General features: G+C 41.3%; 1 long non-coding RNA gene across 2 annotated transcripts in view; it reads right to left on the reverse strand.

Annotated features, from left to right (window-relative positions):
• Positions 1-1,454: 1,454 nt before the first annotated feature.
• Positions 1,455-13,987, reverse strand: part of LOC134504723 (uncharacterized) — a 42,347-nt gene continuing 29,814 nt past the window's right edge. For both annotated transcript variants that reach the window (XR_010068669.1, XR_010068670.1), the window contains exons 4-5: positions 8,988-9,084; positions 1,455-1,771 (exon numbers count right to left, since the gene is read on the reverse strand). This is a non-coding gene — a long non-coding RNA (uncharacterized LOC134504723). The remainder of the gene's footprint in view (positions 1,772-8,987; positions 9,085-13,987) is intronic.

The following is a 13,987-nucleotide window of genomic DNA, read 5'->3' on the forward strand; positions in this document are numbered from 1 at the left end:
GAGTTGTAATGCAAAACAGCTGCAGGATTAGGCAATGCGCCTTTAAAATCATAGTAGAGAGTGATTAAAAGAGCATTTCTCTGTGAGATGCTTTAGCAAAATCTTCCTTGCTGAAGTGATTCTTAACATGCATCTACTCAAGAACTGTTTCTTTGCTTGAAAAAAAGAATGGGGCTGTACTCAGTAATGAGTTGAGTTTTTCAGAACTATGCTGGTCATATAATCTTCATTCCAGGTGACAAGCTGGAAATCTTTTTCAGATGGAGGCTGCCCTTGATTTGTAATTTTTTTTTCCTGTTCTCAGAAGGCTGAAGCGGGCATAACCTTAGCTGAGTCAACACTGATATTTTCTGCTCTTTGTTGAGGCAGGGTTGATGAGAAAAATGCCATATTTTAAAAATCAAATCTGAATCAACCATTAGATTGGCAACACATTAAGATTTCTGATTGGAAAATCAGTTTGATTCAGACCTCTCTGCACACCCAGGAGGTACTTAAAATTATTTTAAAGCATCTGACTCAGTGCTCTAAAACCATTTGCTGATTCACTTCAAAGATTCAATTGAACTGTCTTCATCTCTCCCTAGCAATAAACCCTATGAAGGTTGCCACACCTATTTTCAGTGGTTTTCCTTGCCAAAGAATTCCACAGGACTGTGTTTTGCTTTCCAGATTCAACAGAGTTGAGGGAAAGTCTCTGGAGGATGCAGAGTTGTGGCTTAAGGGGGCTATACGTGGCCCATTAGTTAGCCATGCCTTTTAGGACTCAGCAAGCATCGATGCATTTAATTCCTTCTAGGTCTTGTAAACTCATTCCTTGCCAGGATTTCTCAGGAAAGAACAGCTTTAAAGATCTGATTCCATTTTCCAGATCTGACACTGGATCCAAGGAGCCTGCTTGAGGATCTAGGAATGCCTCCACTTCATCTGGAGAAAGCAAGTGGGATATAAGAAGCAATTGCAATGAATGCCTTTGTGATTTTTTTTTTTAATCCATTCAGCTGGGTCTGATTCTTGGAGACTGCCTGGACAAGTCCCTGCAGTTTTCTTGGCAAGGTTTTTCAGAAGTGGTTTGCCGTTGCCTCCTTCCTAGGGCTGAGAGAGAGGGACTGGCCCAAGGTCACCCAGCTGGCTTTGTGGCTAAGGCGGGACTAGAACTCTCATACCACACTTGATTGGCTCTTGGGCTGAGAAAGCAGGACTGGCCCAAGGTCACCCAGCTGGCTTTGTGGCTAAGGTGGGACTAGAACTCACGGTCTCCCGGTTTCTAGCCACAGATTGTATTTTGTAACCGAAACTTACCTCCATCATCCCAGGATTAAGGAAACAGAACCACCAGAAAAAGTATTTAACTTCCAAGGCAGCTTAAACCCTTGCCCCTCTCTGCTTAGAAAGGAGCAGAGCCCAGCATATGAAATAACACAACAAGGCTTGCCCCCCTTGTCAGAATATTTATTGGTTGTAAAATGAATGTTATTTTTCCAAGGCACTTTCCAATAAAAAGCCTTTAACAACCATCTCAGGATATCATGCAGCCATCCTGCAATTAAGGCAATGCAGGATATAGCAGATTTAGCAAGCTTTCAAGAGTTTGCAGAATTGCATCCTGGGTTGTTCCCCAAAAGTCTTGTCACATCGTCCATCATCTGTACTCTCAGTCTCAGGGGGTTATAGCATTGGAGACACCTGGATTTCTGATCAGCGGCTTGACTGCTGCTTTTAATCCAAAAGGGATTGGAGTCTCCTTTATATCCAAGTATAGCAAAAGTGCCTGCAATGAGAAAGACAGAAGATACAAAAAAGAAGAAAAGAAAAGAAAAGAAATTAAAATTGCTCAGTTGGGCAAATAAGCTGCTAGAAGAGCATAGCAATATGCACAATGCTCAGTTCTCTGAATTGTTAAAACTTGCTCGCATTCCATGAAAAATGATATTGTATACATTGCAAGTTAATGCCCCCCCCCCCGATATTTCTTATGAATACATGCCCATTTTTAAAAGATACAATATAGAAGTCAAGGACAGGCTCACCAAAGCACACTTATATGTGCATTTTGGAGAGATCTTTTTCTGGAACTTGGCCCTCACTCAGCATATTTATCTTCCAAGCTCCTGAACAGTGCTTAGCTGCCAGGACTGATTTCTGATCTCTATTTCAGCCACCCAGGGTTCAGAATCTGATCCTCAAGAGGAAAAAAAAAATGCAACCTAAAGAATCCAACACCTAACATTAGGTGCTTAAGATTGCACTCACCATGAGCACACCCATATCTGTGCATCACCACCCATGGCTGAATATTTCTGGTTGGGAGCTGGATAAACTGATTTTCAGTTCTGACTATTTTCACAACGTCTTTGGCCAAATAAGCTCACTAGAGTGTGCATCCACGTGTACTTTCTTCAGGAAAGTACAGGCAACCAAAATGAAACATTACGAAGCTATCTGTCCTTTTCCTAAGGCTCAGACAACTTGAGGTGCAAAGAATTGCTTGAAGACTCCCAGGAAGAGGAGAATTTCTGCATTGGATCTACTATTATCAATGGGTCTTCTTATAATTCAGGACTTGCAGCCTGTAGGATGTCCATACCCTCCTCTGTGTTCGCTGCAAGGTGAGTTTTCAAAGAAGTTTTATACATGCTTAAAAGTGTAGACTCTGGCTGCAGATAAGGTGGCCCATCCCTGGCATAATTAGAGGGTGTCTTAACTGGAAAGCCTCCTGCCCCAGTTGCCAGTTCTGAAAAAGAGCTCAGGGTTATGGTCTATTCTCTTTATGCAGCCAGAAGAACTCTCCTTATCCAGCCCTGCCTGCTTTTGCACAGAATCAGACACGAAGAGGATGCTGTGGCCAAGGATCCCCTTTGTGCAATGGGCATGTGATAGAGCAATGGAACAATGAGGTCGACCCATTCAAGGCAGCATCATTAACTCTAATGCGTTTCTGGAGGACGGGAGGCACCCTGGAGGGAGGCAGAAAAGGCTGTCAGCAACTTCTCCTGCTTATGCAAGCGAAGTTGTCAGAGCTAAGGAATCCATGGATGGCAAAAGCGGGGCCTTGTAATTACACAGCAAGCATTTCTCCTCTGCCTCCTGCTATGGCCACCTCCCAAGTAGAATGGGATGGCCCCTTTGGAAAAAGAGAGGGCAGTGTGACTAGATAGCTCAGGGCAGACTCCGCTCGCCTTGCAGCTAGCAGGGGATGGATTTTAATTAGCTCAACTGCAATGATCCAGAGAGGAATTTGGATGGGACTGCTGGGAAGTGAGGATGGTGGGCAATGGAAAAGGAGGGAAAGATCGAAGCTCCATGTGGTCACCCTCAACATTTGCTCATCAGAGATGGCCCCACCAACACAGCTTGAGGAATGTATCCATTACTGAAGGGAACTTGTCTGTACTGAAGGCTTTTTATTCCCAACAGCTCTCTGGATGAATGGAGACACATCCATAAAAGTGGTTGCTAACTTCCTCCATCAGGAGGACCTCCAAACTAGGCATTTTCACAAACCAACAGAGGCTAAACTTTGGCTAGATTTGGAATCACACATGGCATTCCCAGGCACAGGAAATATTTTAGTGCTGCTGAACAAAACACTCAGCATTCCTTCCTACTGGCCCTACTGACTAAGACGCTCTTTAACATCTCTGAAACCCCACAGCTTCCCCATCATTGCTTTACACACACTGCTCATTTCAGAGCATTGCTCCAGATCAATATACATGGCCCAGGTCCAAAAAAGCCTAATTTAATTCCTAATCACTGCAATCCTGAAAAATAATGCCCACAGAGTAAAAAGAGCAATAGATTTTAAGAAATTAAAAGCCACCTATTGATGCCGATTTGAGCCATCTTTAGTTTCTATCACCATTCTTTCTCCCTTCTCCCACTAATTTTTGCAGGATAGCAAAAAAGCACTGTGGGACTTAAAGCAAGCCAAGTTCTTCATTCTGTGTACCAATGTGATAGAGACATTTTTGGCATAGGTATTCAGAATATGCAGACTAAATGTCAGTAACTTCTTTTTACAGTATCAGCTTCCTTTGGGGGCCACAAAAGCCACAAAACAGCATCCAAAACCCCAGCAAGACAGAAGATTAAATATTCAGCAATTGGAAATAAATCTAGGTCAACTTTTAACCTGCAGGGAAGGATCAGAACTGAGTTACAGGGGCTGGCTTTCCTATTAGGGCAAGTGGATAACACTTTTTTAAAAAGAAAGATTTGGCTGAGTTTTCCAGCCAGATATTCTGGAACTACTTTTTCAGAAGAATACAGTGGGGAAAAAAAAGCAGAAAAGCAAAAACCATTAGGTCAGGTTAAGTATGCTAAGCATGTGGCAACTGCTTTTGCATCATTTTATCACAGACCTTGGAGTAAGGGCTTATAGTGAATTCTGATAAGGATTTTTTTTTAAGTCCAGCAAAAAAGAAGTTGAAGCAAAATATTTTTAAGGACTAGAAGGACTGGTCCTGCAATCAAACAATTTCCAATCGAAGGACTGCATCTTATGAAGAAGAGAACAGCCAGCTCTTTAAATCTGACATCTGCAAAAACTGCTTTCAAAAACATTTGTAATTTTAAAAAGTAAGTTTCATGTTTCTTTTGAGACTTGGATCCTGCCCAGTTCAAATGTCAGCCAGTCAACATAAAACCTGCACCATCTTTTTCTCACTCCATCCATGAAATGCTGGGCTTATTGTGTCTTTGCACAACCTTCTGGTTGTGCTCTGTCTTTGCATTTAGAAACTTCAGACCAAAAAGTCACCAGGTTGGAAGTGTACAAGAACAATCCTCCATTTATCCTCAAACTTCAGAATCTATGGGTGAACAGACCTATGAAAGATGAGATTTGGTCTCTCTTAATCCCTCTAAGCAATATTGCATTACTGGCTTCCCAGTGGGGAAACAGCCCCACCCAAGTGGGTAGGACCACAGGAAAGACATGGGAGGGCTCAACATAAAAATTAACCCCATTTCCCTTTCATTTTCAACTGAAACTTCATTAAAATTAAATGCAACACTGCCAAATGGATCATTGCTCAAGAATTTAATCCTGTTTTGTCACATACAAATTATAATGCAGTGGCAGCTTTGGAAAGAACTCTTGGTGGGCTCTGAAGTTGCAGACTTCTGCTGACATAGATATACAAAGTTCAGATCAAATTTACAGTTTTAGAAGGAACTGCCTTCCCTTCACTGGACCCACTCCCGTTTCTCAATGTCTTTCAATCCTTCCTCACTGTTGAATTGAACTGCTCCCTACCCATCCTTGAATTAATTGTACATTATAGTTGTATAACACTGGCTGTTCCCTTGCCAATCCTCATCTTGCTTCTATTCCTCAAATAATTGGAGAGAAATGGATTTTACCTTTGAGTGGTGTCAGAAAAAGGGGGAAAATACTTCTTTAACACCAGGAGTGATGTATCATCCACACAATAATCAGCGATTCCCAGAATCCAAGCAATGAATGGAGGGATGGATAAAGCAAGGTTCGTTCCTTGCTGGCAAAAAACAGGCCACCACCACCACCAGGCAGCATCCAGTCTGCTCTTGGCCAATCTTTGACATATACTGGCGGAAAACAAGCTGGCTGGGTTGACTGGCCCATTTTTGGTCAGCGAGCAAGCAACAAGCTGTGCTTTCATGCCATCTGAGCATGCACAGTGATCTTTGATACTAGTGCCACCCCACTGCAAAATTTGGTGGGAACAGAACACCGAAATTCATCCTAGCAGCACTGGGGATAGAATTTCCTGGGGCTAAGCATGCACACCAATCAACTTATAAGAACAATCTCACCGAGTGTAATAATTTGATCCTGGCTACTCAGCTGTTAGAAATCTCTTAGAGCATTATCTTTGTCTTGCACTCTCCAACTTGTCTAAATTGTTAGGCATTCAAGGAAACAGTCTCATCCACAGCCATCTTAATAGCTATTTTACAATACTGTATCCATTATTCCTTGATCCAAGGGGATGGGAAATTGTTCATTCCTCCAACCAAAACTTTCTTTAGTCTTTTATATTCCTCAAGCAGTGTACATTTTGCTGATCCAGTTTTCTATGACCAAGCTGAAGGAAGGAATCTGACCTTGCCCAATATGCTCTCCATGTTTTTCCTCTTTCCATCCAAGCTTTCTCCCCACCCCTTCTGAATGAGTCACTCTCAAGCTTGGCTAAAAGCAGAGAGTTTCAGCCTAGCATGACAGACTCTGTCAAAAATGGTTAATGCATCAGACAGTTTTGAATTTGGATGGGAGACAGGAGGCTTAAATTAATGCTGATCCATGGATTTTGCCAGTTGCCCTCAAGCAGAGATGAAGAACCATGGATCCTACCAGCTATTTCAGGCTACCCCTTGGCACTCTACCCGTTACACTGGCCAGGGGTGTTGGAGAGGGGGGCACTGGGTTGCTGACTTCTATCCTATGGCAAACCACTCAGTTAAGCTCTGTTAGGATAAAAATGTTACAGCTTCCAAATCTTATGTGTTGTGGCTCTTTTCAGTAAGCCAGGTCAGAAAGGAAACTTCTCAGGAAATTCTAAAACATGATACTTTGTTGATCTAGGTTACAATAGCAGAATCTTGAAAGCCTGACCTCATTTCCCCTTCATTCCTCCTTATACCAAAGAAAGTCAATGTGGGACAATCTTGACTTTCTTTCTCACACTTTCTTGTTTTCCTGGGCTAAGCTAATGTTTTACTAATGGTTGCCGCATATTTTCTCCAAACTCATCTCTGTACTCCTTTACACTACACAATCTGCTTTAATCCCCTCGGAAGTCCAATTCAAAGCTGAGGCTTCTCAGAACTGGAATGAAACTGGGAATTTTGTGTCAATATTTAAGCCTGGAGAGGTGAGTTCAAATCCTCCACATCTGTGAAGTCATGATGTTGTGTTCAGTGACACTTTTATGTATATGTATAGGTATATATGGATGGCCACTTGAGAGCACTCAGATTGATGATCATGAACTATTGGAATCTGTTTTCAGATTATTTGACCTGCTTTTGCCAGCAGCCAAGATTTTGTCTATAAATCTCTGTTGTTCCATGTTTATGTGGCAGCAAAGAAAAACCACAAGGAATGTGGAACAGATGCAAAAAAAGGACAGCATCCAACTCTTCTGCTGAAAATACACCCAAGGCAGAAAAGGACTCAGCATGCCGATGGGAAAGTCCAGTCACTGACTTACTTTTTTTTTTCAAAAAAGAAAAGAAAATGAAAGGGGAGAGGAGGGGTGAGGAAACATACCAAGTTTTATTGGAAAGTCTAGTGGCACCACTCATTTTAGTCTGTCATCAAAAAAGAAAAGAAAAAAGAAAAATGTGGTCTAGTTGGTGAGAAAAGAGAACCTTAAGAGAAGAACTGGGACTATTTTCAGATGATCGTTCTTGGAAACTGCTTGGGCTAATGGTAAAAGTCTCAGAAATGAACATGCTTAATACCAACAGCTATATTAAAAGATTTTAGCTATGGAATGGTGGGAAAGAAGCCATTAACTGCAATGTTGCTACCAGCTTCTCACAGCTGATACTATCATTAAGAGGAACTTGCCTGGATCAGGCTTAGCTTTCGCTCTTATGAGACAAGCCAGCCCGATGCATTCAAGAAGCTTTTAACCATGAGCAGGAAGGCAATGCTAATCTTTCATTGTTAATAAGATTAGTAGCCAATTAATAGCCTTTTCATCTATGACTGTGTTTCCTTCAAACAGTCTAAATGAGTGGTCATCACCACATTTAATGGCATTGCATTCCACAATTTAACTAACTGCTGCGTGAAGAAACACTTCCCTCTACCTCAGGGTTTCTCAACCTTGGCAGCTGTAATGTGTGTGGACTTCAACTCCCAGAGTTCTCCAGCCAGCATGCTTAAAGTTGCCAAGATTGAGAAACACCGCTCTACCTTGACTTAGAAGGCCATTATCTAAGACACATACAGTAGTTTATAAAGTTTATTTTAATATATGTTCTTCCAGACACCTATTTTAGCTGGAAAATGTATCTCCCATCTTCCAGCACCGTTCTTCACCTAACAGTCGCTGCCCAGAATTTACCTCTCATTTATAGGTGTTTCAAGAAAACTGGTTACTGCACCATCAATCTCCATGGTACTGGCTGTGTCAAAGTGCTTCTCATACACAATTATGACAGAGCATCCTTCCAGGGCCAGAAAGTATCCCCTAGGTGTTGTACAAAAAAACTTCATAGTTGATCTTCAGAAAGGAAGTTTGGAGCTAGCAATCTCTAACTCTATCTGCAAATATCAACAGGGAAACAACAGCACGTTGCAGGCCTCTAATAGCTGAAAGGAAGAATTTTCTTTCACTAAGGGTGGAAACAGCATTCTAGAAATTCTTATTTGTATTGTCTCTCTTCACATCTGCTCCTAAACAAGAGGCGGGCAATTCACAGCCATAGCATCAATGCCACCCTAGTTGCAAAAGCTCAGCTCAAACCTCTAGAGCTTCACTAAAGCAGCCTGCTGCATGGGGTGGGTGGGGGTGAGGCAGGGGCAAAAGAAAAGAAACAGAAGAAAAAGGGAAAGACGGACGTGTCAGGAAAAGAAAGAAAAATGGGGTAAGACCAAGAGAAGATAGGTGGTCCCACTAATTTGGGGCTACGGACCCATCCACTGTTTGCTTTGACCCCATCCATCCTTGAACAGATTATATTACTCCTAGTAGGAATGTGACCCTTGAAAAAAAGCAGAGTCGCTCACCTCTATTCAATTTATTTATTTATTAAAGAGATTTATATGACTGCCCAACTCACTCATGGTGACTCCGGGTGGCTTACAAAAATAAAATCCCAATTTATCCTCACAATTACTTTAGTGAAATGGATTATGGGCAGGGGTGACCTTTAGGTATGAATGAGAATGTAATCCAGCTCTCAATGTTGCCAACTGGGCCATTTAACCACTAAACTATGCTGACTCTTGTTTACATACATTCATATACAGTATTGAATGACAAACTTACCTTATCAAAAGCCACCCTGACATCTACATCTGCCATCCTGAGCAATTGAATCTGGATCCAAAGGTACATCATTTGAATGTCTACTTCTGACAGCAACCTGAATTTAGATACAAAGAGGGTACTTTGAATTAACTTATAATTAATTACAGGATGTCATTAGGCAAGGGTTATTTGGAATAGAATATGACCAACTACGTGAACTTTTGCCTGGGACAAATATATTAATTCTCTAGAATTTCTTAGTAGATTCAGCATCTGGCCAGTCTTCTCTAGGCCTGGAAGCTAAGCCCAGTCGGATGTCTTTGATTTAACACCCTTATCCCCATGTCACATTGGCCCATGCAAAGACTCTAGAACTGCTGTTAGAAGACTCTAGAACTGCTCTCTTTAACGTGGTACCTTCTGGATTGCAACAACCAGTATTCCTAGGTAGCCCAACCAATGTCTAGGAATTCTGGCAGTTGTAGTTTCAACCCATCTGGAACGTGCCTTGTTGGAGAGGACAGCTGCAGAAGAAGATGAACCAGTTCAATTGATTGGCAGATCTCATGGTGAGACATGCAAGAGTACTTGACTTGAAACCAGCAAAGATTCATGAGAAGACACTTGTCTGGAACCTCTATACTGAAGCTACTCTCAGCAGCTGCTGTTATATACATACAGTTTGGTCTAGTGGTTAAGGCAAGAGGCTAGAAACCAGGAGACTGTGAGTTCTAGTCCTGTCTTAGGCATGAAAGCTGGCTGGGTGACCTTGGGCCAGTCACTCTCTCTCAGCCCAACTCACCTTGCAGGGCTGCTGTTGTGGGGAAAATAGGAGGAGGAAGGAGTAATAGGGATGTTCTCCGCCTTGTGTTATTTATAAAAATAAGAAAGGCGGGATAGAAAATAAATAAATAAATAAATAAATAATATATAATACCCTCCAACAAAGCATCATCTTCTAAATCTTAGGAGACATGGACTTTGGTCAAACAATTCTAAATGTTCATACAAGGCACTTGCAAGGGATGCCTGAGCATCTAAAGCAGATGCGGCTGTCTTCTATAAGCTTCCCCGAGCTATATGGCTAGCCACAGCTGGAGACACAGCACTGGCCCTTTCATCTGATCTAAGGTGGCAATTATACTTTTAAACAAGAAGTCAGCAGTGCATCCTTGAAAAGATGGTTTAAGGGTAACAATTTTGTACAACTGTTAATTTGGAAGGAGCAGAAGTCTACTGCGGAGGAATGCCCACCATTGTACAAAGGGTTACATCCTGGAAAAGCTGCACTGAGTAACAGTTTGTGTGCGAGTGCTTGACTTGATTGGATAAATCCCCAATCTGCAATAAGAATCTTAGACTGATTCTTTGGAATGGGATGGGAAGGAAATAGAGGAGGGCAGAGGGAAGAGGAAATTAAAAAAAAATACTACTAAAGCAGCCGCCAGCAACTTCAGTAACTGTTAACAAACAGCACGAGCCTGCGTGATCAACATTTGCATTTGTCTTTGCTCAAAAGAAGGGCAAAGAGGATGCAACTGGGTCAAACTTTCTTTTGTTATTCTGCCACTATACAAATCTCCACGCGTTCTTCTTTTTAACATCAAAATATTATATAATATATGAATTCATGTTGTTAATTCAGATCACAGTGTTTGTTAGCATTCGCAGAATCCTGAATGATGAATTCCCTATGTGCAAATTTGGTTGGCAGCACATTATTAATACTATTTTGGTGTTTAACGAAGAAGCAAACCAACTATCCATAAGCTTGAAGCATTCCTTGCAGCAAGCAGGTGAGAACAAGGCAGGCCAGGGTTTCTCAACCAGCGCTGCGTGGAATCCCAAGGTTCCATGAGAGGTCACTAGGGGTTCCCTGGGAGACCATGATATATTTAAAAAATTATTTCAACTTCACATTAAGAGGTAAGTTTCATTCTTTATTTTCAGCTTAAGAACACTTTTAATGCATACATACCCATGACAGAATATAGTAATTTTGTAACTTCTGGCCTATATCTGAGCCTGAATGTGCAGGGGTTCCCCGAGGCCTGAAAAATATTTCAAGGGTTCCTCCAGGGTCAAAAGGTTGAGAAAGGCTGCGGTAGACTAAAGGTTCCTGCAGCTTCAATCACAGCAGGATTGATATTTTGCATATCATTACGGTGACCATATTTTGTTGGAAAAAATAAAGGGCAAACCTGAAAAAGGGGCAAACCCTGGAAGAGGCTCATAAGGATAAAAATTTTTAATTGTTCATGTTCATAACTTTGCTTTACAAAGGAAAATTCAAGAGCAAAACCAAGAAAAAAACTTTACAAAAACACATGTTCTAATAAAAACATCTAAAATCAAACAGTATGTGTAAATTTATTTTTAAAAGGCGGTTTAATTTCCATATTTTTCACATGAATGTGAAAGACTGTGTATTAAGTGGTACCATTTGTACTGTAAAAGTTAAATGACCGAAAGAAAGGACAAAAGTGAGTTTTAGAAAAATAAATAAACCTAAAGGACATCTTCGTGAAATAAAAGGACAGTCCTTCGTAATAAAGGAAGTGTGGTCAGTGTACATATCTTACATTTATTATCTCTACTCCCCTTTGCAGATGACAGCCATTTCTGATTTGATTTGGAACATCCTAGGATAAAGGGCTTTTTGCATGACTTAGTCTGTGGTTAACCATACTACAATTTTTTATTTAAGAAAAACATTTAATTGACTGCCTCCATGGAAAAAAAAAAAGTCAAGCACCCAAAGGAATTTTAATTACATTTGTTAAAGGCTTGCAAGTGAAGTATTTTCCAAAGCATGTGTATTTAAAATGCACTATGTAAAACAAACATGTTGCCAGAGCGCAACAAAAGAACAAGCTGAAGGACTCCCAAACACAAGTGACAAATAACAGATTATAATATTCTTTGGGAGCTTCTCAATCTTCCCTATGAAATCAATCCAAAAGAGAGACAGAAAAAGTTAGCATATTCACAACATTGGAAACAAAATTTTAACAGCAGAATTTCCATCTTTAATCAGCAAAATTCAGGAGACCTAAAAAAAGCTTGAGCATCTGAGACAGGAGCACAAAGATATTTTGGTGGCTGGGCTCACAATTTCTTTTTTTTTTTTTCCAGTGGCCACTAGCCACAGTGGGCAGGGGAGTGATGTAGCAACACTGCTGGACACACCAGCTGGAAATCAGGAGGCTTTTCATCAGTTTGGAAAGTCTATGTGAGCCTTAATAAGCCAGGTTTTCTTTTGAAAACTTGAAAATCAGCAGGGCATCACACTCCTGTTTGACAGGTTGTGTTAAATTTCAGTGGCCCAATCCCAGGGAAAGAGAAGGCTCTAAAGGCCAAAAGAAAAAAAATTCAGTGGTCACCTGCGGCTAATGGATTGTCCACCGCTGGATAAGAAGGATGTATAGAGCTGTGCCTGGAATTCTTACAATTTTTGCTCTATTCAGGATGAAAGAGTACATCAGAGTCCAGGGTAATGAGTGGGACAGTTAAAAAGCATTACACCATATTTATTTCACCCTAAAAGTGAAGTTGACTATAAGCAGCCCTTTCTAGATAGGGCAATTGGAGGGGCAATACAACTTGTCAGCATAGCAGTCCTGTTTTGCAAAGAAGGATTAAGATTAATCCTAAGCCAATGATGAGAGTCAGTTTGGTGTAGTGGTTAAGACATCTGGCTAGAAACTGGGAGACGGTGAGTTCTAGTCCTGCCTTAGGCACAAAGCCATCTGGGTGACCTTGGGCCAGTCTCTCTCTCTCTGCCCTAGGAAGGAGGCAATGGCAAATGACTTCTAAAATCTTGCCAAGAAAACTGCAGGGACTAGTCCAGGCAGTAGCCAGGAGTCAACACTGATTCAAAGACACCAAAACAACAAGTCAGTGATAGCATCTCAGTCCAAGTACAGGATGACCCATCTTGGCAATTTCTGGATTGTCCTTTGAAGGACAACTCATCCACCCTAGATCTCCCCAGCCTTTTGATCTTCTCAGTGCATCAAAGGAAATTTGGGCACCATCTCAAAGAAGCACCTCACTGACCACACAGATACAGCTCCCAAAAAGGTAAGGTTTTTCTCTGATGTCTTTTTTTCCAAAAATGGATTTGAAGTACAATCCCAGGGAAGACCAGGGGACACTGAGGCTTTTATTTTAAGGCATTTGCAGCCATGCTGGAAGGAGTAACTAAATCCCTTTTAAGCTTCATATATTTGAAGGGAACAAAGAGATACCTAGCCACAGCATGGCAGAAAACAACAAAAACTCAAATGCAGTTACAGTCTGGTGCCAAAGCACCGTTGCCGCATTACCATATTTGTAGTCACTTTATACCTGAAAACCACACAGGCCAAAATAAAAACAAAAGTGGCTGGTTTACCAAAATTGCACACCTACAAAAATAGCAAGTACCAGCCTTGCAAAGTCACTTAAAACACAAATAGGCTGCAATTGACTGGTACACACTAGCATGACCACTCAAGACTATATTAACTAAGCTGTAAAATTACATACATTAAAGTAGCAGCATTTAAATGGACTGAACCATTTACAAGGGATGAAAGGAAGAAACATATTTTTGAAATACCCTACCTTAGACCCTGCAACTTGGACTAACCCTTGGCACTGTGCAAACTCCCTGGGCCCTTAGGCAGAGGAGATGGAGCATCAGCAGCTCTAGAGATTCTGGTTGGACCCCAAAGCCCAACATCTCATCTCAAAAATTTTAGAGCAAGCAAAGTGTATCACACTGGCTGTGTTTACACATCGCAGTAAGCTGTGGTTTGTTTAACCACTGTGGGTTAATTAAGTACAATTGCTTAGTTCATCCATTGCTTTACAGCACAGACTCTGGCTTGCAAATCACAGTTGCCTGAGTTCAGACAGACACAAAGCTGAATAAACCACATCATGACTTGGTGTGATGTGAGAACCCAATCACTGGGTCTTCTCTTCATATTTATGCCCCACCTGTCTTACAGGGAAATCACTACACTGCAGTG

Source organism: Candoia aspera, chromosome 13 (genome assembly GCF_035149785.1).
Source record: "Candoia aspera isolate rCanAsp1 chromosome 13, rCanAsp1.hap2, whole genome shotgun sequence".
Classification (NCBI taxonomy): Eukaryota; Metazoa; Chordata; class Lepidosauria; order Squamata; family Boidae; genus Candoia; species Candoia aspera.